The sequence below is a fragment of the Lissotriton vulgaris genome, chromosome 2_1 (genome assembly GCF_964263255.1).
Source record: "Lissotriton vulgaris chromosome 2_1, aLisVul1.2, whole genome shotgun sequence".
Taxonomy (NCBI): Eukaryota; Metazoa; Chordata; class Amphibia; order Caudata; family Salamandridae; genus Lissotriton; species Lissotriton vulgaris.
In genome coordinates, this window is record NC_141687.1 from 1,611,823,422 (window position 1) to 1,611,847,992 (window position 24,571).

The following is a 24,571-nucleotide window of genomic DNA, read 5'->3' on the forward strand; positions in this document are numbered from 1 at the left end:
AAAAAAATATTACAGCTACACCAGAGCACACTCTATCATTATATCTGTAATCCTAAACACAACCCAGGGCAGTCCAGAGAACAGAGATCACTGTGGGGCAGTCTCCCACCAGAAGTACACTGATGGGAGACTGCCCCATGGTCTCACACTCTAGTGTTGTCCTCAACATTGGATTCTTCTTTATTTTGTTTTTTCATGCAAGATCTTTCATAGATAAAGACATATCATTACTTTTTAACATAGTATAGTAAGATATTGTCATTATAGTTGTGAATTTTCAATATTGTTTGCAGTAAAGCCATTTGAATATGTTTGCAACAGTTGTAACTGTCTCTAATCCTGGATCTAAAAACCCCTAGACTCATGCATAATATATTGCAAACTAAGTTTTTAATTGTTAGCATTGCTGTTATGATGTTCTAATGTACATCTTTTTTTTATATTTAGAGTCTGTTGAAAAGTATTGTTGTCTGCAACCAAGATACTTCAACAACATACATGCAAAAGTTAATGGTAAATACCCTCAATGAGTGTAAATGCAGAATAGCTAAATTAAGTGACATAAGTCCTTGGAGTCTTTAGAACGCATTAATTCTCCAGTTCACATTTGTCTAATACAGGAAGTATGTTACTCTCCCAGATACCTGAGGCATTTGCAAGGGTCTTTTTAGAGTTACGTACACCATGTTGGAAAGCTGGCTATGCACCCTTCAAATTAATGGAGTCATTACCACATTTCCACTAAGTGATGAGAGATAACTATGTTTACCATGTAAATACATATAAAGTTTTCATTTAAAAAAGCTATTGACCTTTAAACAATGCAATGTTAATAACAAGGTACTTTTCACCATCTTCCCAACAGGACCAATGTTTTGAATGCAGCAGATGACTCCACCTTGAATTTATAAAACCAAATGTAAATCCTACTTACCTTTTACTGGTGAGATATGTACGAAATGAATGTTTTTAAGTAACATATGATCGCATGCAACATGTCTAAGTAGACATTTGCACATTCCTGCAATCTAGTGTTGTGTCTGAATTATGTGAAAAACTAATGTTGAGACAAACTTCTTTCAGCTGTCACGATTTGCACAATCCTTTCAGAGTTGGACCAGACTTCCTCTAACATTCCTACTTAATTTTCTTTTTGAAATTCAGCAATTATTTTGTTTAGGTGTTGAAATATAAATTTAAATCTTCCTCCTCTTTGAAGGTCAAGAAGCAATACCGCTCCGCTACACATGATTGTTCAATGGTAGTCTAAAAAGTAGTGGTAATTCCACTATCACTATGGTAGATATCTGACAATAGAATCTATGATATAGGTACACCACTATTCCATTGTCATAATCAAAAAGGTGGGTTTACACTCAACAAAAAGAGCAATCGTGCCCTTTTTATGCTGGACAGTATTGTTTCTAAACAGCCTTTCACTGCTTTCTTCCATACCTTCAAAAAAGATGTAATGGATTTACCTGCATAGTCTTTCAGGTCTGTATATCTCTAATGTAAAACAAGCGTACTTGTTTTTATTTTCTCACTGACATATATAAACTCATCAGTCACTCCTATGGCAAGCTTTTACAATCCTGAATACTGAGTGGTACGTTTTGTGTGAGAGGGTGCATGCTAACCATGCTAACTTTTCTTTAGCGGCATGGACACGTGTAGTGTAACCTGTCAAACACTTTAAAATGCTACCCTCCCACTAGTCCTAAAGATGGATGTAGAATTCAACCGTTCAACAAAATTTCTGTATTATGTAAGCCCTAATGTGTCCCTTAAAGATTCCAGCGAAGTCCAGACACATTCTAACTGAAAAACACCAACCATTAGTAACCTGTAAAATTTGCCAAACAACTCTTTCAAGCTGTGATTAATCCCAAAAATAATCCTTTGGCACCGCAAATATAGTGCAACACATAAACAATTTGCACCCCAACAACTTTGCTTGAACTACAACACGGAGACTGCAGAACAACCCACTTGCTGCTGCACCAAGCGCATCAACTGCTGCAACAACATCTTCGGCAAACAGGCCATACTCACATATTGATCTTGAATTTGGTAAACTTAATTTTCCATGCATTTATTGCGATCAACTTTTGTGTTACGTGAAACAGTTTATCAACCTCATCAAAAACAAGAAACGGGAGCATCGCTGTCCTCAACATTAGTCAATAGACATTTATCAAGTATTTTTGTTGTAACAACTACCCTGGCCGAAATTTGCACACTTGCTACCTTTCTTGCGTCCTTTCTATCACACAGTGTGTGTACTTTGTCCACTTGCATTGGTTGCTTAGATATGCTACCCATTTCTCAGGTTCCCACTGCGGAATCCGACGCACAGTCTGTGTAATGGACTGCAAATCCAAACATCCACTTCCCTCACAAGGCAGTGGGTATTTTGTGCATCTGTAGCCTTTCTTATTTTTCACCTTTTTTATCTTCCACTCAACACATCATATACACATACACACACCTACGTGCTGCCTTTCTTGGCTGGGGTTATCAATTATTCTTGAATTTTATATTCTAATTCAAAGTCATGGCCCTTTATCAAACCTTTTTGTTGTAACTGCTTATCCGCTAAAGGCAGTGGTTAATTTGCACCCTTGCAGCCTTACTTTTTTTTTTACATTATTCATCTTCCACTCAATCAACACACCATCTACACATACACACACCTACTTGCTGCCTTTCTTGACTATGGCTATCAACTATTCTTCTATTTCATATTCGTATTCAAAGTGCAGGCCCTTTATCGAGCCTTTTTGTTGTAACACTCTTTCTGCCTTTCTTGGGTGGGGTTATCAATTATTCTTGAATTTCATATTCTGATTAAAAGTCAAGGCCATTTATCGAGCCTTAATGTTGTAGCTACTACCCGGCCGAAGGCAGTGGGAAATTTGCACACTTGCTGCCTTTCTTGGCTGGGGTTATCAATAATCCTTCTTGTAATACAAATTCAAAGTGCAGGCCCTTTATTGAGCCTTCTTGGTAACTATTACTCGTGAATGGCAGTGGGTAATTTGCACACTTCCTACCGTTCATGTTTAAAAAAAAGCTTAACAAAAGTTTACCAATAATAAAAAAAGAGCCAGTATAGTCTATGGTTATCAAATCTTCTGTTTGTTATTCTAATTCAAAGTACAGGCCCTTTATTGAGCCTTCTTGATAACTACTACCCTTGAATGGCAGTGGATAATTTGCACACTTGCAACCTTTCCTATTTTTTACATTATTCATCTACCACTCAATCAACACATCATCTACACGTTGACTAGCAGAGTGGTGGCAGCTCTCTGTGTGGTTTGCTAAGAGCTCGTGCAGATTGCGAGGGGACCCTCCTCTGCATGCTATCGAGGCCGGTCTGAAATGCTTATATGCTGAACTCAGCGTGATTTTTAAAAACGCATTTTACTAGATGCAATTGATGTACGAATTGTATATTCTTGTTAATGTTCTTTTAAACTTAAAAATCTCACCACTATTGTTCTGCCCTTTGCACCCTTAGCCCCGTTCCATCGCGGCTCTGTGCTGTTTGTGTGGAGGGCAGGGTCAGCTCCATTGTGCCTCAGCGCTGGCTCACCAATCCCAACGGAGGTAGTGTTACAGCTGGGGGCGGGGCACAGTATATAAAATGGCCACCCGGAAGCGCAGCGGTAGAGCGCAGCGGGAGCGCCGTCTCCGCGCCGAAGCCGCGCCTAAGGGGTGCCAGTCTGCGCCAGTCCGCGCTGGACCCGCGCCCAGCGCCCCTTCCCCTGGCCGGGTATCTCGCCAGTCTAGTAAGTTCCTGAAATATAATTTCTCTGACCTGCTAGATATAAAAAACACTATGTTTCTGAAAGAATGCCCACATTTTAACTTAGCAGAGTGCTTTAATATGTCACATATATTCTGCCCAAACTGTAATTTTAAAGCAACAGGTTCCCTCACACAGATACCATTGATATCAGGAGCTTCTAGTAACGAGACTACACGCATTAAATGCTCACTGGTGAATGCCAGATCTATGTGTAAACATAGAGAAGATGTGGCCGAATTAATTTCGACACACAAATTAGATATTCTGTTTATAACAGAGACATGGGCTGATATGGCTTCTGACCCTGACCTTGTGGCAGCCATCCCGGAGGGCTACTATATCACCAGACAAGATAGACCGACAGGAAAAAAAGGGGGCGGCCTTGCTATTATTTTACGGCTAGAACTAGCACTAAAAACAGGGACACTAGATAACATTCCTGCAGAAACATTAGCCTTTTCCATCACTCTATCTCCCATTCAAATGTTAAATGGAGTTCTGCTCTATCGTCCCCCAGCTGCTAGAATTGCCTTTTCTCCAATCTATTAGCACTTTATTAGAACCAGTGGCAGAAGCCTCTGATTATACTATACTAGGAGATTTAATTTTCATTTAGAAAAAACAGCAGATAAAGACACACTGAGCCTTACTGAGGATTTTAAGGCCGTTGGCCTAAACCAGCTAGTCACTACAGCCATGCACAAAGCAGGTCATGCTCTTGATGGCCTATTTACAAATAACCAGGCCATTACTTCCCCCACTGTTGTCCCTATTGTATGGTCAGACCATGCAGTGGTGGTCTTTCATGTCCGTGTTAAAAATTATAAAAATCAACATTCGGCCAAAAAGCAACTTAGAACGTGCAGGGACTGAAAAAATATAGATATAAAGACACTATCTGAGAAATTGGAAAATAACAAACCATCTAGAACGCCAGACTCTCAACTGGCAGCAAATAACTATAACCAATGGCTTACAGATACATTTAATCAAGTAGCGCCTTTTAAGAAATTGCGCCCAAATCGCGCAACACCATCAGCCCCTTGGTTCTCCGAAACTTTAAGATTAGAAAGACAGAAATGCCGCAATCTAGAAAGGTGCTGGCGAATCAACTACAACAACAATGATAAAGAGAAATACAAACAAGCATTATCAGTCTACAGGAAGCTGTTAAGACTGGAAAAGAGCAAACATTTTACCGAACAGATTGAAAAAGCCCAGAATTCCAGTAAACAATTATACCAGGTAGTGGCAACATTAACAAATATACCAACAGTGAATACTACAGATGTTACTCAAGAGTTCTGTAATCAGATGGCTGATTTTTTCAGGACCAAGGTCACAGAAATCTTCAATAAATTCAACAATAATATAATGGGGGAACCATCAGAGAGCCACAAGAACGCACAGTTCATATCCTCTTCTCTGAATGAATTCATCCCTCCATCACTTTCAGAAATAAAAGATCTTATCAAAACAACTATGTTGGGTTCCCCTTTGGATCCCTGCCCACCGACCATCATTAAATCAACTACCGAGGTAGTAGCTCCAATTTTGGAGAATATCTGCAGTACTATTTGCGAATCAGGTATTTATCCTCAAAAATGGAAAACTGCCATAATAAAGCCACTGCTAAAGAAACCCACTCTTAACACCTTGGAATTAAAAAGTTATCGCCCTATAGCAGCCCTCCCTTTTCCATCCAAAATACTTGAAAAAGTTATAAATAAACAGCTGGCCAGTTACATTGATCACAACAACCTGCTAGATAACACCCAGTTCGGGTTTAGGAGAGGCCATGGAACGGAGACGGCGCTTATAAAGGCTTCCGAAGTGATCAGACAGATCATGGACCAGGGTGGCACGGCAATCCTGATCTTGCTGGATCTCTCTGCGGCCTTTGACACGGTCGATCATAACATCTTGATCGACCGTGTCACAGCTATGGGCATACAGGGCAAAGCTGTGGAGCTTCTGGTCTCTTTTCTGTCTAACAGAGAACAGTCGGTAAAGATGGGGAATTTTTATTCAACTACATTTGTGCTGCCTTGTGGAGTCCTCCAGGGATCCTCGCTAAGTCCGACACTTTTTAACATCTATGTGTCGGACTTGGCGAGGGTCATTAAAATCCATGGAATAGGAGTGACTTCATATGCCGACGACGCTCAGTTGGTGTTAGCAGTGCATAAAAACGGGAGTGAGGTAGCGGCCAACTTTCAGATAGGCATGAGAGCCATTAGTCACTGGATGGACAGTAATTGTCTAAAACTAAACACCGATAAGACCGAGGTAATGGTGTTTGGAGACCTAAAACCAGCATGGTCCCCGGTCTGGTGGCCACCAGAAATGGGTAATCCACCTACTCCAGTTTCGAAGGTGAGAAACTTAGGAGTGTTGTTTGACAGCAAACTAAGTTTCACCAATCATGCTAATGCAGTGGTCTCCTCCTCCTTTTACACGCTACGAAAAGTGAAAAAGTTATTACCTTTCCTTCCCCTGTCTGCCGGGAAAACACTTATGTCCTCCTTGGTGTTATCCAACGTGGACTACTGCAATGGGCTTCTGTTGAATGCCCAGGAGCAGGTCTTTAAGAAATTACAAATGGTACAGAACGCTGCTGCACGAATCCTGACCAAAACTCCTAAGTTTGCGCCCATTTCCCACATTGTCTACCAACTTTATTGGCTTCCAGTGAAAAAAAGAACCAAATTTAAGGCATTGTGCATTATTTACAAGGCGTTGAACAGCCAAGGACCTGACTTTTTTAGGGAATCACTGCTGGTTTATGTCCCTAAGAGAGCTTTAAGATCTGTCTCATCTGCATCCCTTTGTATTCAACGGGTTAGAACAGTTACATGGGGAGACAGACGCTTCTTGGTAGCTGCCTCGAGGCTCTGGAATACCTTGCCCCATCAAATAAAATGCAGCCCGTCACTGATGATCTTTAGAAAGCAAGTGAAGACCTGGCTATTCAGTCAATAAATGTAAAGGAGTTGCCTCTTTGTCTGCCTCTCTGTCAGCCTAGCGCCGAGACACCATTCGTGGTATTTGTTTGCGCTCTATAAGTTTAAAAAATAAATAAATAAATAAATAAATAAAGTACATACACCTACTTACTGCCTTTCTTGGCTATGGTTATCAACTATTCTTCTATTTCATATCTGAATTCTAAGTGCAGGCCCTGTATCGAGCCTTTTTGTTGTAGCTACTAACCTGTCCGAAGGCAAGGGTAAATTTACACACTTGCTGCCTTTCTTCGCAGGGATTATCAACTATTGTTTAATTTCATATTCTGATTCAAAGTCAAGACCCTTTATCGAGCCTTTATGTTGTAGTTACTACCCTGGCCGAAGGCCGCGGGAAATCTGCACACTTGCTGCCTTTCTTGGCTGGGTTTATCAATTATTCGTGAATTTCAGATTCTGATTCAAACTTGTGGCCCTTTTATTGAGCTTTTTTGTTGTACCTACTACCCCGGCCGAAGGCAATGGAAATTTGCACACTAACTGCCTTTCTTGGCTGGGGTTATCAATTATTGTTCAATTTCATTTTCTGATTTAAAGTCAAGGCCCTTTATCAAGCCTTTTTGTTGTTGCTAATACCCCGGCCGAAGGCAGTAGGATATTTTCACACTTGCTGCTTTTCTTCACTGGGGTTGTCAATTATTTTAAAATTAGCTACAAGCTTAGGAACAATATTCTGATTTGGAAACAAATTTCAAAGTAATCGTCTCTGTAAAACTTCTTTGCCATGTTCAGTCATTTATCCAATCCTACATTACATCATTTACTTATACTACCTGTGGAGCATGACAACAAAATAGAATACCACAAGCTATCTGGCGAAGCTTGTTGTGAAGTTTCAAGAGTCTTGACGAAAATGAAACTACTCATTATTGATGACCTAAGCATGGTATCAAACTTAATGCTTGCCGTTGTGTATTTAAGAATGCAGCAAATTATTAAAACAGAGTATGCCATATTACTCTTGATTTATTTAAAGCAGAGACAATTGTACTATGTCCTCAGATTCTGTTAACTGTACAAAATAGCATTCATCGATGTTTGTGTCGAGTAGTACCGTCAATCTACATTGCAGACAGCAGGGTTCACAACTTTAATTCAGCTTTGGATGTACATTTTGCTTCAGTATCTGCGCTGAGAATGGCCTTCAATCATTTTTGCACTCAGTAGACTTGACAACTACATACCAAGATCTCCAGCACTACAGAAAACATTCATTACAATCTATGAACAGGAAAACCAAACACCCACTTCCCTTACAAGGCAGTGGGTAATTTCCGCGTTTGCAGCTTTTCTTATTTTTCACCTTTTTTATCTTCACTCAATCAACACATCATCTACACATACACACACCTACTTGCTGCTTTTTTGTCTGGGGTTATCAATTATTCTTCAATTTCATAATCTGATTCAAAGTCAAGGCCCTTTAACAAGCCTTTTTGTTGCAGCTACTACCCCAGCCGAAGGCGGTGGAAAATTTGCACACTTGCTGCCTTTTTTGGCTGGGGTTACCAATTCTGCGCTCAGTTGAGTTGACAACTAGATACCAACAGCACCAGCACTACAGAAAACATTCAATACAATCTTGATTTATTTAAAACAGAGACAATTTCACAATGTCATCCATTTTCTTAATGTTTGAACAGTAGGAAATTCAGCCTTCATTTATTTAATGCAGAGACAATTCTACTACATGTCTTAACATTTTCTTTAAATAACTGACAAAAAGCAATCGTCTATCTCTGTGTCAACTACTGCCTTCAATCTACACTGCGCAAGGAACGTACAAGCTCAGCACCAAAGATACTACCTACTCACTGCACCATAAATAATCACCAAGAAGAGTGAACACTTTTATGTCATGGTGAAACATACTAATCTTTTTAAATGGAATTGATGCAGAATTCAATTACTGTTCTTTCCCCCGATCATGTATCATCACAGAGTACGTTCAACCTCAGCGCCAAAGGTATTACTAACTCAGTGCACCAGAAATCGTCACCACATGACCGTATTGATTAACATGACTTATTTAGAAAAAAAAATATCCTACTTTTTGGAGATATAGTTCGACTTACTTCTGTGAATGGACAACTAATATTTATTAAAAAACTTGATTTTAAAGACTGCTACCAATAGGTCCTGCTTGGACCACGCATAATCGCAGACCCCACAGAACTTTGTTCCTTCAGGTGCCATTAACTCATTCCACCAATTTTCATTGCTGCATTCACACACACTAAATTACCAATATTAGGCAGCTGTAATCAATGCCACGTAGTCATGAAGTCTTGGTAACCGCAACCTCCTACCATCACCACATGTCCGTATTCAGCCAGAATTTAACTGATTCTTCATTTATTACTTATAAAGTACAGTACCAAATAAAGTAATCTCCCTCAAACCTACACAAAATCGCAAATTGCCCTTACTAAGCCAGAATTCACAAGACCAAAAAAATTACGTCCTGCCCAGACCACACATCTTCCCAAGCTCCACAAACCTTGTTGTTTCAGGTACCACTAACTCAGTGGAAACTAAACTAAGTATAACACCTATTTCATATTCTGATTCAAACTCAAGACCATGTATCGAGCCTTTTTGTTGTAGCTACTACCCCGGCTAAAGGCAATGGGAAATGTGCACACTTCCTGCCTTTCTTGGCTGTGGTTATCAATCACTCTTGAATTTCATATTCTAATTCAAACTCATGTCCCTTTATCAAGCCTTTTTCATGAAGATACTGCACTGGCAGAAGGCAGTGGGAAATGTGCGCACTTGCTGCATTTCTTCGCAGGGGTTATGAACTATTGTTCAATTTCATATTCCTATTCAAAATGCAGGCCCCTTATCGAGCCCTTTTTGTTCTATCAACTACCCCGGCCGAAGGCAGTGACAAATTTTGCATGCTTGCTGCCTTTCTTGGCTGGGGTTATCAATTATTCCTGAATTTCATATTATGATTCAAACTCAATACCCTTTATGGAGCCTTTTTGTTGTAGCTACAACCTCGACCGAAGGCAGTGGGAAATTTGCACACTTGCAGCCTTTCTTGGCTGGGGTTATCAAATATTCTTCAACTAATTCAAATTTAAAGTCCAGGCCCTTTATTGAAACTTCTTGGTAACTACTACCCAGTGAATGGCAGTGGATAATTTGCACACTTGCGTCCTTTCTTACATCCTTTCTACCGCACAGTATGTGTACTTTGTGCACTTGCTTAACTCCTTATATGAGATACCCGTTTCTCAGGTTCCCACTGAGGAATACAATGCAGTCTATAATGGATTGAAAACCAAACACCTGTTTCCTTTATATACAGACATACGTGGCGACCCAGGCTGCGGCGGTGTGTTGTTGTGGCCTAATGTAAACATTGTGTGTGAGTGCTGATCTTCAGAGCACGCATTTAAATATTTTAAAAATTGTTATTGCTGATTTTACGAGCACGTTCTGAAACCTTTTAAAATTGTATTTTCTCATTGCTTGCACCTACCTGCACTTCTTGCCCTCGTGACCCCGTTCCGCCCCGGCTTTTGTGCCGTTTGTGCGGAGGGTCAGCTCGAGGAGCGGTACTTCTTGCCTCGTGGCACCACTTCCGCCCTGCACGAACCTTTGCAGGTTAGCGTTCTAGTGCTGCCGAGCCGGCAGCCTATTTAGACCGCGCTTTCACCTCCCTGCCTCATAGACATACGTGGCGACCCAGGCTGCGGCGGTGTGTTGTTGTGGCCTAATGTAAACATTGTGTGTGACTGCTGATCTTCAGAGCACGCATTTAAATATTTTAAAAATTGTTATTGCTGATTTTACGAGCACGTTCTGAAACCTTTTAAAATTGTATTTTCTCATTGCTTGCACCTACCTGCACTTCTTGCCCTCGTGACCCCGTTCCGCCCCGGCTTTTGTGCCGTTTGTGCGGAGGGTCAGCTCGAGGGGCGGTACTTCTTGCCTCGTGGCACCACTTCCGCCCTGCACGAACCTTTGCAGGTTAGCGTTCTAGTGCTCCCTCACCCCTCTATTTAAATGACAGTATGGAGGCAGCGCGGCGGACGAGCGCAGCGGGAGCGCCGACTTCGCGCCGAAGTCGCGCACAAGTCAAGCCCGTCTGTGCCCGTCCGCGGCCGACTAGGCCCAGGCCCCAGTCGTAATGCCCATTTTTATTCCTACTCCTTCTCTGACCTCCTGAGTCTTAATACATCAGGACCCATCCCTACTCGCGCCGTCAAGACCGCCCAGACATGTGGCATTCTTATTCCTTCCGCCTTTTCGGCGCTGGCCCCGTTTCACGATTTGTCCCCCTCTGTTCCACAAATTTCCACCTCTTTGTCAATCTTTTATCTTAACACCCGTTCTCTTATTCGCCATCAGCTTGAGGTGTTTCAACTATTGATCCATAGTTCCATCGATATTCTCCTCCTGACAGAGACTTGGATCACTGAAGACTCCGCCCCTGATATTCTCGCTGCTATCCCTCCGGGATACTACATTATGCACAGCAACCGGCTTGCTGGGAGGACTGGGGGCGGTGTGGCGGCTATTATCCGCTCTGAACATGTTTTGTCTGAGATTTCGGTAAACCCCATCCCAAAAACTGAACTATTGGCACTAAAATTCTCCTCCCCTAAATCTTCCTTCGTTTGTGTCCTTGCCTACCGACCCCCGGACTCTATGCCTCTCTTTCCCCAATTCTTCAGCGACGCAATTGCTCACTTAGCAATTAACCACGCTAATATTGTGGTAATTGGAGATTTTAATTACTGGCCAGCCGATGCCCATGAAAATCATTCGTCGGTGGAATTCACAGACCTGCTCACAGGCATGAATCTTACCCAACACATTTACACCCCCACCCATCTGAAAGGTCATACTCTTGACCAAGTTTGGACCTCTAACCTCGATATATCATCTCCTTCGGTTTTCCCTTGCTCCTGGTCTGATCACTATTTCATTTCCTTCCACCTACACTTGCACACCCTCTGTCCCCCTCCCCGTCCCTCCAACATCATGGCTCATAACTGGAAAAGGGCCAACTTGCCTGACTTTCTTGACTCACTGATCTCTACCGCACCCCTGTCGTCGACCTCATTAGAGCATCAAGCAGATAATCTTGATGAATGGCTGCAACAGGCTAGCGATGAAGTTGCCCCTCTAAAGAAATTTAAAACTAAGCGTCCCCACGACGCTCAACTTTGGTTCACGGACCAACTTAAAGCAGAAAAACTTGCACTGCGACAATCTGAACGCCGTTGGCGTCGCCATTACGACCCTCTGCTTAAACTAGCCTACATCGAGGCCCTGAAATCCTACAAACGATTAATCTTGGAGGCCAAGACGGCATACTTTTCTCAAAAAATTTTGAACTCCAACAATAAAACTAAGGATATTTTTTCAATCGTAAATGAGCTCTCCATGCCAGATAGAGTCACTCTCCAATCGCAGCCGACTCAAACCCTCTGTGACTCACTCAATTCTTATTTTATAGATAAAATAATCACAATAAAAAATAATATTCCATCTCCGGCCTCCCCCACTTCTCCTCTTCTCCCCCCTACAAATACTAATATCCTTACAGAGTTCCCTCCTATATCCTTAGAAGAGTTCACTAATCTTCTTCATAAAGTCAGCTCGGGCTCTCCCAACGACTGCTGCCCCCCGCAGGTCTTAAAAGAAGCTTTCCTTGCTTGCCCAGGTCCCCCTTTGGCACTACTTAACAACTCCCTTGCCATCGGGAAGGTCCCATCTTCGTTTAAGCAAGCTGCAGTTTTACCGATACTAAAGAAATCTACCGCAGACCCTTCAACACTTAGCAATTACAGACCCATCTCTCTCCTACCTTATTTAGGAAAGATCCTGGAGACCTTTGTCACTCGCTGTTTGAGCTCTTTTATAGAGCAATCTTCCTTCTTAGACCCCCAACAAGCAGGATTCAGACCCCTCCACTCCACCGAGGCGGTCATCGTAGCTGTTATGGACACCCTTAGGAAAGGTGCGGATAAAAACACCCCTCAAGCCCTTGTCCTATTAGACCTCTCGGCAGCTTTCGACACGGTCGATCACACTCTTTTGATCGACCGTGTCCACAACGCTGGCATTCAGGGCGTGGCCCTTGATTGGCTCAAATCTTTTCTCCATCAACGCTCTCAGTCTGTCCACTTATCCTCCTTCTCCGCTTCTTACACTTCCCTTCCTTGCGGAGTCCCTCAGGGCTCAGCACTTTCTCCTCTCCTCAAAATATTTAATTACGCCGATGATCTTCAGTTAATTTTCCCCATAGACTCCCTCCCTTCTTCCCGCACTAATTTTCAGACCACCATGATGACCATCGCGGAGTGGATGCACCACAGCCACTTAAAGCTGAACCCCACAAAAACTGAGCTCGTCCTGGTAGGAGGCCCCAATCATCCCTGGAACCCCACGTTCTGGCCAACTTCCTTGGGGCTAGCACCCTCTCCCGTGAGCTCTGTTAAAAGCCTGGGGGTGATTATTTCTGAGGACCTGTCAATGCGACCCCAGATCAACGCGGTCACTTCTGCCTGTTTCTTCCACCTCAGGCGGATCCGCAAGATCAGCAGGTATTTCAGTAAAGAAGCCCTGACCCAAGTGGTAATTGCGCTTATCACCTCCAGGCTCGATTACGCCAATATTCTCTATGCAGGGATTCCAGCTTGCCACCTTCAACGGCTGCAGCTGGTGCAGAATCAGGCCGCCCGCCTGATCTTCCACCAGCCTAAGCACCAACATGTCACTCCCCTCCTTCGTAGCCTACACTGGCTCCCGGTATCCAAATGCTGCACCTTTAAACTGGCATGTACCACCTTTAAAGCCCTATCTGACGCAGCGCCCGTTTTCATTTCTTCGGCTCTGACCCGTCACATCCCTACGAGAGCCCTTCGCTCAGCCTCATCAAACCTCCTTGTGGTGCCTAGATTTAAAAGGAAAAAGCACGGTGGTCTGAGCTTTTCCGTCCTGGCCCCCTCCACTTGGAACTCCCTTCCCCTTTCCCTTCGTCTCTGTCCAAAGCTTGACTGTTTTCGCAGACTTTTAAAAACTCTGCTCTTCCAAGCTGCATTTGACTAAACCTCCTGCTTTCGGTCCTCCCCATTTGTCTACCAGCGCCAAGAAACCAATGGTGATAGAGCGCGTTACAAATGTTTTTTAATAATAATAATAATAATAATTTATAAGGCAGTGGGTGTTTGCACATCTGCTACCTTTCTTAATTTTCAACTTATTCTGCATCCACTTCCTCAAACACACCCACCTGCTGACTTTCTTGCTGCTTTTGTCAAGTATTATTCTAGTTCAAAGCAGAGGCCCTGAAATGAGCCCACAGTGGGAACTTAGTACACTTACATTGCTTGCTTGGATATGGTAGCCATTTCTCAAGCTCCCACTGCAAAATCAGACGCACAGTCTGTGTAATGAGCTAGGTATCGAAAGATCCACTTCCCTTACAAGGCAGTTGGTACTTTGTGCATCTGCAGCCTTTCTAATTTTTCACCTTTTTTAACTTCCACTCAATCAACACATCATCTACACATACACACACCAACTTGCTGCCTTTTTTGGCTGGTGTTATCAAATATTCTTCAATTTCATGTTCTGATTCAAACTCGTGGCCCTTTATTCAGGATTTTTGTTTTACCTACTACTTCGGCCGAAGGCAGTGTAACATTTGCACACTAACTGCCTTTCTTCGCTGGGATTATCAATTATTGTTCAATTTCATATTCTGATTCAAAGTCAAGGCCCTTTATCGAGCCTTTTTGTTGTAGCTAATACCCTGGCCGAAAGCAGTAGAAAATTTCACTCTTGCTGCTTTTCTTGGCTGGGGTTATCAATTATTCTCCAAGTAATACAAGGTTCAGGCCCTCTAGTAAACCTCCTTGGTAACTACTACCCGTGAATGGCAGTGGGTAATTTGCACACTTGCGTCCTTTCTTGCATCCTTTCCACAGCACAGTGTGTGTACTTTGTGCACTTGCTTAACTCCTTAGATGAGATACCCGTTTCTCAGACTCCCACTGCAGAATCCGACTCACAGTCTGTAATGGACTGGAAAACCAAACACCCATTTTCCTTACAAGGCAGTGGGTTGTTTCCGCATTTGCTACCTTTCTTCCTTTTCACCTTATTCTGCATCCACTACCTGTAACACACCTACCTGCTAACTTTCTTGCTGCCTTTGCCACGTATTATTCTAATTCAAAGTATAGTCCCTGAGATGGGCCTGCGTTGTAATTTTTCAGCCCTACCGCCCACAGTGGTAACTTAGTGCACTTACATTGCTTCCTTTGATGTGGGTGCCATTTCATAGGCTCCCACTGCGAAATTCGAAGCCCTATCCTACACTGCACAGGAAACGTACAAGCTCAACGTCAAAGATACTACTTACTCAGTGCACTATAAATCATCACAAAGAAGAGTGAACAGTTTTATGTCACAGTGAGACATACTGTCTTTTTTAAATGGAATTGATGCAGAATTCAATCAACAAAAAACATTACTTAAATTACTGTACCTCCCCCCCCGACCACATATCATCACAGGGTACATTCAAGCTCAGCGCCAAAGGTATTGCTAACTCAGTGCACCACAAATCATCACCACGTGACCGTATTGAATGAGATGACTTGTTTAGAAAACATATATCATACTTTTTGAAGATATACTTCAATTTCTGAGAATGGACAACCAATATTTATTAGAGAAATTGATTTTAAAAACTTTGCTACCAATGCGTCCTGCTTGGACCACGCATCATCACACACTCCACAGAACTTTGTTGCTTTAGATGCAGACTTGCTGCATTTCTTGGCTGGGATTATCAATTATTCCTCAATTTCATATCCTGATTGAACATCAAGGCCCTTTATCGAACCTTTTTGTCATAGCTACTACCTCAGCTGAAGGTTAATACTCCAAAAGTAATCTGTAAAATTTTCAAAACAACTCTCTCAAAGGGTGATCCATACAAAAATACTTTTTTAGCACAGCAAATATAGTTCAACACATGAAGAACTTGCACCCCAACAACTTTGCTTGAGCTGCAACACAAAATTGAAGGGCAACCCACCTGCTGCTCCACCAAGCACATCAACTGCTGCAACAGCATCTTCGCCAACCAGTCCATACTTGCATATTAATCTTGATTGTGGTAAAATTACATTTCTATGCATTTATTGCGATGAACTTTTGTGTTAATGGAATAGTCTATCAACCTCATCAAAAATAATAAAAAGGAGCATCGTTGTCCTCAACATCAGTCACTACATATTTATCAAGCTTTTTTGTTGTAAGAGCTACCACGTCCGAAGAAGTGGGAAATTTGCACACTTTCTGCCTTTCTTGACTGGAGTTATCAATTAGTGTTCAATTTGATATTCTGATTCAAAGTCAAGGCCCTTTACCAAGCCTTTTTCATATACATACTACCCCGGCAGAAGGCAGTGCGAAATTGGGGCATTTACTGCCTTTCTTCTCAGAGGTTATGAACTATTGTTCAATTTGATATTCTAATTCAAAGTCAAGGCCCTTTATCTAGCCTTTTTGTTGTAACTACTTCCCCAGCTAAAGGTAGTGATTAATTTGCGCACTTGCAGCCTTTCTTATTTTTGACGTAATTCATCGTCCACTCAATCAACACATCATCTACACGTACACACACATACTTGCTACCTTTCTTGGCTACGGTTATGAACTATTCTTCTATTTTATATCTGTATTCAAAGTACAGGCCCTTTATCAAGCCTTTTTTATTGTAACAACTACCCTAGCCGAAGGCAGTAAGAAATGTGTACACTTGCTGCCTCTCTTGGCTAGGGTTATCAGTTATTCTTGTATTTTAGAATACAGTTGTGGTGAATTTAATTAAGAAAGTGAAGAAGTTTTTTAAAAAACGCATTTTATAGGAAAATGAAAACTAGAGAAAATCTACTTGAGAAGGCTTTTAAATTGATTTCTTTTTATTTGTTATAATAATCAATACAATTCGATCACTAGATAAACCAATCCCTTTAATGAAGGGCAAACGTAAGTGGAAAAGAGTAACTAACAGAAGTAATTTTTCAATGGTTTTTTTGGGTGAATGGAACCATAGTTCAAGTTCTGAGCCTTTTTTTAATGATGACAGTTATATTCAGAGTAATGATTTGTTACATGCAGTTGACACTGGTGGTCGTGCCTATGAGCTTAGAAATGGTTGTGCTATTGTAAAAGAGAAAATTGTTCCTAGAAATGCAAAAGAGTTGTTAGCTGAGGAAGTTTTATGGAGATGTCCTAAAGCTCCAGTGAACACTTGCAATTGTATTAGTATTTATACTGTAAGTCAGGAATCTATTGATTTTTTTATGCAATTTATTACATAAATATATTAAGAAAAGTGTTAATCAAAAGATTAAGATGTTGCAAGGACTAGACTCTTGTAGAGTGAGAGAAAATACTGGTTAGCAAGGTCATATGGCTGAGATACCCGCCACCCCCTCTCAACACAATCCCCAAAGGAGGGAAACCGGAAACAGTTCTTGAAGTTTTTGGAAGTGGGAGGGAGTGACCCTCCCGGCCGTATTTATTAAAACAAAAAATTAAAAACATTTAAACATTAATGTACAATTTCATACCACATTGCGATGTTTGGCTAACCTTAACAGATTCTCTAATACAGAGGTTCTCCTAGCCGAACTAACATCCTACAAAACATTTACTTGAAATATTGAAATTGTACATCCTAACGTTTAAGGGCCAACGGCAAGGTCGTAACCGGTGTCAAGATCCCTAACCAGACATACCCCCCCCACTTGGGAGGGGCGACAGCACTGAGGCGTACTCAAGTGCAACTACTACCAATTTCCCTTGACTTGACGGGGGCACTTATCAACTCGACGCCAATTAAAGGTCGTTCGAAGACTCGTGTGAGGTATCTAGAAGGTATCGTAGACCTCCCCCCAACCCCACACAACTTACCGCATCTGCCGTCGCAGATGTCACTGGCCCCGGGAAAATCCCCAGGAGGGGGCTGTAACCCCTCCTACACAGGAAGGGGCCTTGACCGCCTTTCCTCTTCTTTCGGCGACCCATCCTTAGAAGGGACCGCCTCCCCGTTGAGGGGCCAAAGGCCACCTCCCCCGAGCGCTCCCATCCGTGTTGGGTGACGCCCACTCATAGGGATCTTCCAATTAGTGCTCACCGATCATGACCTTACCGCCCGACCAAAATAAATACGACAAATGCTAACTAAACGAAACTACATTGGCCACTATGACCGAAAAAGCCTGTTTATCAATGGACCTTACATCCGAAGTTCTTTAATCACAAACTTGTAAAATTAGACCAATCTTTATTACACATTCAACATCAACACAACACTACAATAACCTGTAAACGAAATAGAATAATTGATCAATTTTATTAAACAACTGGCTGTCCTCAGGGGCTGGTGGGTGGGTCAAAATTGGCTCTTCGTTCCGTCTCGAGCTCACGTGCAGCGAGGAGGTGCAGCTTCAGAGCACAGGAACAAGAGGATGTCTTCTGGTCTTGCGTCCCTTTTTATCCATCTTCAGGGCGGGCGTAAACCCGCCCCTGCCTGCCCCGAGGGCGTGGCCGGCCGCGTCAGTGTCTAGGCCAGCCCACTCTAGGGCGGGAAAAAGCGCGCCCCGGCTACGCCGCTTCGGGCATACCAGCCGAGACGCGCCTCCCGCCCAAAATGGCTTCCCGGGGGGATCGAGGCACTCTGCCATACGTTCGGGGGAACCGAGTGGTCGCCCCTTTCCATATGGCTGAGATACCCGCCACCCCCTCTCAACACAATCCCCAAAGGAGGGAAACCGGAAACAGTTCTTGAAGTTTTTGGAAGTGGGAGGGAGTGACCCTCCCGGCCGTATTTATTAAAACAAAAAATTAAAAACATTTAAACATTAATGTACAATTTCATACCACATTGCGATGTTTGGCTAACCTTAACAGATTCTCTAATACAGAGGTTCTCCTAGCCGAACTAACATCCTACAAAACATTTACTTGAAATATTGAAATTGTACATCCTAACGTTTAAGGGCCAACGGCAAGGTCGTAACCGGTGTCAAGATCCCTAACCAGACATACCCCCCCCACTTGGGAGGGGCGACAGCACTGAGGCGTACTCAAGTGCAACTACTACCAATTTCCCTTGACTTGACGGGGGCACTTATCAACTCGACGCCAATTAAAGGTCGTTCGAAGACTCGTGTGAGGTATCTAGAAGGTATCGTAGACCTCCCCCCAACCCCACACAACTTACCGCATCTGCCGTCGCAGATGTCACTGGCCCCGGGAAATTCCCCAGGAGGGGGCTGTAACCCCTCCTACACAGGAAGGGGCCTTGACCGCCTTTCCTCTTCTTTCGGCGACCCATCCTTAGAAGGGACCGCCTCCCCGTTGAGGGGCCAAAGGCCACCTCCCCCGAGCGCTCCCATCCGTGTTGGGTGACGCCCACTCATAGGGATCTTCCAATTAGTGCTCACCGATCATGACCTTACCGCCACAGGCCGGATAGTTGACCGGCTATCCGGACCCCCCACACAACTCCTACCTAAAGGTCATGTTTCAACGATTTTAACCATGCTAAGAAGTCTCCTAAGAGTAACTCATTCCCCACCCAAGACAAATGCACACCATCCCCCAAATACATACTGTCATCATTAATACAGCTATGAGAAATAGAATGCAATGTCCTGGAACGGAACAACCTACTCACTTTATTGTTAAGCTTTCTAACAGAATGGTTCAAAGCAGGAATAGAGATAGCCCCCCGCCACACCTTTCGTGGAATCAAATGGGACCATGCAATCGTGCACCCCGGAACTCTCCTCGCCAACCAACTTACAGTGGAAAGCATTGCCTCCAGGAGTAGTCGTCTACCGATGGTGACCAAATCATTGCCCCCAACATGCACTATAACTATAGACGGCGATGACCTTGTCCGCCCTAACAAACCCTCGAAAAATGTTTGAAACTGGTCAATACAGAGACCGCCCCTTCCGTAGAAGGACATCCTGTACCCGTATTCCCCAGCTACGTGAATCATGTCACCTGCTTTGAATACGTCTGCGGCACGCCTCACGTATGAGTGGCCCACGACCCACACCTCCTTTTTCACAGCCGGTGATGTCTGACCGCTGGCCCGGTGTAGGGTCGACTGCATAGTCCGCCCCGCCTCGTAGGCTTGCGTAACTGAAAACCAAACAAAAACAAGAAGCGTGAGTACATTATTACAGCTTCACAACATGTGCAACCGCACGTATCTTTTATAACAATTGGAGGACCAACGCCCCACTCGTTTCACTTGCTCAACATTAAGACCCCTGGCTGTAGCTTCCGTAGCAGCCCCTATCCGAAAGGAATGGGTCCCAAATTCGCCCGGGTTCAAGCCCGCAGCGGCAATTGACATCGCAAGCACCCGCTGAAACTGAAATTTCGTCAGTGGGGTGGCGTCAGCGTGTCTTAACAAAGTCCCCCCCCATGATGCCACCCTTCGTGCTAGGTAATCCTCTAAACACTTTACCGGACATATGGAGGACCCAGGAATCCTGCGTATGATGACGCAGTCACCCATCCCATCTTGATCAAAGGAGACAGTCATTATTTCTCCCCTGATCTGAACGTGTTCCTGGCACAAACCCCCTGCCACATCCAGTTTGTTCCTTGCAACTAGTTCGCTTACCCGCATTGCTCCGTGAAATGCTAGCGTAAAAGCGGCTCGGAACAGCACCGCCTCAAACTGAGATGAACATGTGGCCGGGAGTGTGGCCAACAACTGGGACAATCTATCCAAACCTATCGGGCGCCTTTCATCTACTCTGCGACCCTCAAGGCGTTGCCACCCACGCAGCGCTTTCTGTACAACGAAAGACGCTGTTGGGTCCTGGATAGCGTGTGCTCTGGCAATAAAGGAAATGGCAGCACGATGCCTCTGGGCCGTAGCCACCGATTTCCCAGCCCTACGTAAGGACATCAGGAAATTCACTACCCATTCCTCGTGACCCCAAAGTCGCTCTCTATCACTCCCCAAAAAGGCTAAATAGGCCCGAAACGCCCCTTCGTATGCCTTCCTCGTCCTTGGTGCTAGACTCTCTCCCACGAGGTGACGAAGTTCGGGGCACCGAGAGACCAGAGAGCTTCGGGAAAGGGTGCCGGCTCTGGGTCCGCTGAGGGGAGGAAACCCGAAAAAGCCTGCATTTGAAAACGAGACAGTGCGTCAGCCGCCTGATTCATCACCCCTGGAACATGCTTTGCTCTGAATAGCACGTTCAATTGCATACATAGTAAAACAATTTCCTTAAGCAGTCTTAAAATCAGTTTACAACGTGCTGCCTGACTATTGATGCACTCGACCACGGTCATATTGTCAGACCAAAATATGACAGAGTGATCTTTGAACCCATCGGGCCATGTTCTCAAGGCCACCAAGATGGGAAACAGTTCCAGGAAAGCAATATTACTCGTCAGACCATTCTCATGCCACCATGTCGGCCATCTTTGTGCCGACCATTTCGTGCCGAAGATGGCGCCAAAACCTATGCTTCCTGCTGAGTCTGTCCATAGCCCCAGCTCTTCAGAAGACACGGCTGGTTCATTCCAGACGATTCTACCATTGAAGTCCGCCAGAAATGCTAACCAAATACGCATGTCCTGGCGGATCTCGGCCGATAGTCTCGTGCGATGATGGCACTCTTTAAGGCCGACCATCGCTTGGGCAATTGAACGGGAAAAGGGGCGGGCCATTGGTATTACCCTCAGGGCAAAATTCAACTGTCCCACCAACTGCTGTAATTGTTGCAGCGTAACTTTTGATGCATTTATACACACTTGCAGCGCAGCCCTGAACTTCAACACTTTCTCAGCTGGCAAACGGAAACACCCTTCAATGGAGTCCAACTCGATCCCCAGAAACTCGAGGTAAGTCGTAGGACCCACTGTTTTACCCGGCGCCAATGGCACACCAAACTGTTTCATTAACACACAAAATTCGGCCAAGGCCCGGCCACATTCAAGATCCCCGGCTGCCCCAAGAAACAGAAAATCATCAAGGTAGTGCATTACATCTTGGAAACCTGTTTTCTTTGTGAAGACCCATTGTAGAAAACTACTGAATTTCTCGAAATAAGCACAGGATATAGAGCACCCCATTGGCATACACCTATCCATGTAATAACAACCCTGAAACATGAATCCTAGGAGACGCTGGTCGTCTGGGTGTACCGGGAGCAATCGGAACGCTGACTCGATATCTGACTTCGCCATCAGCGCCCCGGGCCCCAGGCGATTCAAAATGGCTACGGCCTCATCGAAGGATGCGTACCGCACCGAACACACTTCTGGATCAATTGCATCATTTACGGAAAGACCTCGTGGAGCTGATAAATTATGAATCAATCGGAACTCACCGGGGTCTTTCTTGGGGACTACCCCTAAGGGAGAACAAACAAAATTCTGGACCGGGGGTACACTAAACGGGCCGGCGACCCGACCTCGAGTCACCTCTTTCCGGATCTTATCCTGTACTACGGTCGTATGCTGCAGGACGGAAAGTTGATTTTTACACTTTTCCACACCCTGAAAGTCCCCTACCGGGATGCGGAAACCATACGAAAAACCGTTCCGCAGCACCCCAGCAGAAGTACGATCCGGGTATTCACTGAGCCAGGGAATCATCGCCAGGGTATCAATCGGGGTAGGTAAAGGCGCCCCTCGGACTATATTAGACCTGTTTGGCACCTCCTCTCCCCCCATTATCACCCGTTCTGGCTCTGCACGAGGACTCAGGATGGGACGACCCACAACCACTACATTCATGTTTGAATTTACACGATCCCTGGGGTCTAGTACATTTACCTCTGTTGAAATTAAAGCAGAAACCCCTTTTTCCGGTATTGCCGGTAGGTTTCGAGTAATCGTCGGCACCCGTACCTGATCGAAAGGGCGTCCCCGCATATTGCCGGGAGGATTCGCCAACATTACTTCCCACCAACGGCATTTTCAACATTCCTGACTCCTTCATTTTATCCCAAGTCAAGGAATCATAACAATCCCAGGTTAAACTTTTATTATGCTCCTTTTCCTTTCTGAACAGATTATCGTAACAGAACCAATGATTACCCTGGTGCGATGTCGAGTACCCCATGATTCGTGATTGATAGATTGGGAACTCGGAAAGCAACTCAGGTCTACGTTCCCCCAAGATTGATGTAAAGATTCCCCAAGCATTGCCCCAATTGCCGATATTCTCATTCACTTTAAAGGCGGCCATTTTTGCGCGCCAAACACTCGGATGCATGAGATCCTTCTGACTCTTTACATGCTCTACCTCATAATGATCAACAAGCAATGAGAAAATGTTCACATACTCCCCCGCCCAAATCTTTTCCTTAATTGCCAAAGGAACATGTTGCCCCAACTTATCTCTCCGAGAGGGTGTTGACTCATCCCTCGCGATCGGCAATGGCCGCTTACCTGCACCTGACGCTGCCTCTGTGGTCGCAATCGTCCCTGGTGTCTTGTCCCCTACTGCAGCCGGCACGGGCACCTTGGCTGCTTCCCGTTTCTCACGCAATTGCTTTATCAGCGCCTGCGCATCGACAGCCGTGGCGCCCTCGTTACCTTTACCCAACCACGCTGCCAATTGTGCTGCCAGCTCGGGCGGCATATCATCCTCGGACACGGGGGTGACCACAACGGGAATCGGATTCCCCTCCTCCGGCACGGGAGTTGGAGCCTCGAGCGGGGCACTGGGACCCGGGATGTCTTCACCCGCTGCCCCCCTCCTGGGCCTCTTGTTTTTCCCTCCCGGGGCTGGTCCCGCCAAAGGACGTTTTGGACCCCCTTCCTCATTCTTGTCCACCCGCTTCTTTAGCTCGGACATCTCCTTCATGAGAACACGCAGCATCTGGTCAGTAGTCATGCGCTTTCCCACCTTCTTCGGCATTCTCCAACAAAGTAACTGTAAAACAAACAAGAACGATTAAAACGCTCAAAATTGGCTCTTCGTTCCGTCTCGAGCTCACGTGCAGCGAGGAGGTGCAGCTTCAGAGCACAGGAACAAGAGGATGTCTTCTGGTCTTGCGTCCCTCTTTATCCATCTTCAGGGCGGGCGTAAACCCGCCCCTGCCTGCCCCGAGGGCGTGGCCGGCCGCGTCAGTGTCTAGGCCAGCCCACTCTAGGGCGGGAAAAAGCGCGCCCCGGCTACGCCACTTCGGGCATACCAGCCGAGACGCGCCTCCCGCCCAAAATGGCTTCCCGGGGGGATCGAGGCACTCTGCCATACGTTCGGGGGGACCGAGTGGTCGCCCCTTTCCATTCTCTAGCTTGTCTTTCTAAAAAAGTATGGCGAAGTGTTTTTCACCAATTTAGAATGTTACCAGTTCATCATACTCAATTGAGAAAATTAGTCAGAACATTGTATTACGCAAAAATTCCATCACTAATGTTAAAAAAAGTTGAACAGTACTCTTTTCCGTACATCTGTATCAGATGTAACGAATGCCTCTGATGAAATTCAGCTTACTTACTTTGGTCCTCAGGAAGACAGTGCAGAAACTGAGATATTAATAGAAGAAAATGTGGAAGAGAATGTACAATGTTGTACTGTAGAAAATTCTGAGCAAGATATTACAAAGTTTAGGGTGATTTCACTTGAAACGCCAAATGATTCTTCTATTTGTTTTCAACAAACTCATTATAAAAATCAAACCAGGAGTGT